Raw genomic sequence first — 2,646 nt, forward strand, 5'->3', positions numbered from 1 at the left:
ACATCAAGGAGCATTTATTAAGCACTTACACCATGCCTGGCACCATGCTAAGTGATTATCGCATTGAATCCACCCTACAAATGTATTATTAACAGTAAAACCTCGATAAAACAGATTAATTTGGGTGAGGCAGTATCTGTTAAAGCTGAAAGTCCATTACATGACAAAGTAGGTCCTCTGAATGTGTATGTTAAAAAATTGACAAATTATGCAGTTTGCCTCTTTTTACTTATGTAGACACATTTGTATAATTAAAATTTTTCACAGAAAAGTTTTCTATATGTATGATAATTTTAAATTTATACTGAATAGGCCTAGCAAATACGTGCATTCGCCAGTCACCTCGAGTAAACAAATGCACGTGGCTGGGGTGTGGCTTAGTGCACCTCTGAACAGAGGCCTGCCCGTTAAAAATGCTGCAGAGCCCTGGTCAGTGTGGCTCAGTGGTAGAGCTTAGGTCCATATTGAAAGGTTGTAGGTTCCTTCCCCTGCCCTGGGGCACACCGGGAGGCAACCCATCAATGTTCCTCTCTTTCTCTCTCTCCCCCTCCCTCCCTTCCATTCTCTCTAAAGAAAAAATAAAAATCAATGGGGAAAAAATGTCCTCAGGTGAGGATTAACCAACAAAAGCTGTAGAAAAGCATGTCAAACTCTGGGCCGGAGGGCCACATGCATGCGGCCCATCAGCTGCGAGTTTGATACACTTGCTGTAGAAAGGCACGCCACTGACAACAGAATCAGTTACCAAAATTACCAAGCTCGGCTGTTTGATCTCACACTGTGCCCCTTGGACAGATAGTCTGGCATCTGTAAAATGGGGTAATGCAGTGCTTATCTGCACTGTGCCAGGCCAGTGATATCTGATTGCCTGATAAACATCCTATCTAATAAAAGACAAAAAGGGTAATTGACCATACCTTTGCTACGCTTCCCATTGGATAATCAGCGCCATATGCAAATTAGCCGTCATCTAAGATGGCGGCTAATTTGCATACTTCAGGCAGGGCTGGCCAGCGCCAGATGCCATCGGGGCCCTGCACGGCCCTGGGCGGCCGGGCTTAGGCAGTGCAATCGCATCACCTAAGCCCCGGCCCAGCCGGGACCCCTGTGTGCTGCCTAAGCCCCACCCCCAGCCGGAACCCCCGTGTGCTGCCTAAGCCCCGCTGCCAGCTGGGACCCCATGGTGATCCCAGAGCAGGCAAGTGGGGAGGGCGGGCTGCCCCCAGGTGGGCCTGCTCCTGGGATTGCCATGGCGATCCCAGAGCAGGAAAGTTCCCCACAGGCAGCACCCAGCAGGGCCTGCCCCCGGTCTCTGCAGTGATCGTGATCATGAGCCGGAAAGTGCAGCTGCAGGCAGCACCCCACCCTGGCCACAGCTCAAGGGAGAGAAAAACACGCAGTGGAGGCCAGGAGCCTGAGAGATCAACACAGAGGGGCGCCTGCTCCAAGCCTCCACAGTGTGGCTGGGGGCAGGCCCCCAGCAGACACACTCACTCACACACACACAGCACCTGCTCAGAGCCTCCAATGCGGCTGGGGGCAGGCCCCCAGCAGACACATAGACACACACACACACACACACACACACACACACACACACAGGACGCTGCTCCGAGCCTCTGCTGCCAGACTGTGGCCGTCAGTAGGACATCCACTGAGGGCTCCTGGACTGTGAGAGGGGCAGGCTGGGCTGAGGAACCCACCCCCCCACCCCCCAGTGCACGAATTTTGTGCACCGGGCCTCTAGTTATTGTTATAATAGGCTTTTTAAAAAAGAAAACCTGGATTGCTTTCTACCAGATATCTGAGGGGTTTGTTTTTTTTTTACGTCTAAGTCTTCCTCCACCGTTAAAATGAAAACTCTTCGAAGGCCCCATCCACATGTAAATTCCCTGGGCACCCCTCGCTCCAGTGTTTAGCACAGCACCTGCACATGGTAGGTACTGCAAACAAGTAGTCAAACCTCGTTTCTCAAATGTCTCCCACCTCAAACAATTCGGTTCTTGACCAAGTTGTTCACAGAAAACAATGTCTCGGTTGTCGACCAAAACTTCAGTTTTCCATCTGACAACCCTTTCGTGCTGAAAGCTCAGCATGACAAAATGCATCTTGCAGGCAACAAGCAAAGGAGGGAATGCTTTTGTTGCTGGCGGTTGGCACAATTTTAAAACATAAAGAGGCCATCACGAGTTCTAATGTTGCTAAGGGTGTGAAAGTGCTCACAAAACAGCAATCACAGACTACTGAATAGGTAGAAAAACTGTTGTTGATTGGATAAAGTAAAAGCAGTTAGCTGGTGACAGGATTTTGGAGGCTAGTAGGGGGTGGTTTGATAAATTTAAGTAAAGAAGTGTTTACTTATAAATGAAAGAGTACATTAGACATGTACTGTACATAAGAAAGGTTGAAACAGGAAATTATTTGGGGCTCTGGAACAGATTAATTCAATTTACATTATTTCTAATGGGAAAAAAGTATTCCGTTTGGGAACAAATGGCTTTTCGAACAGCCTTCCGGAACAAATTACGTTCAAGAAACGAGGTTACACTGTAACTCTATGGGACTTCCATCTGCAGTCTGAGAGGGGTGGTCTCCGAATGCAGGACAGGGGGTGGCAAGTACGGCCCCAACCTTGGCTGCAGGGGA

This window comes from Myotis lucifugus, unplaced genomic scaffold (assembly GCF_000147115.1).
Source record: "Myotis lucifugus unplaced genomic scaffold, Myoluc2.0 scaffold_128, whole genome shotgun sequence".
Taxonomy (NCBI): Eukaryota; Metazoa; Chordata; class Mammalia; order Chiroptera; family Vespertilionidae; genus Myotis; species Myotis lucifugus.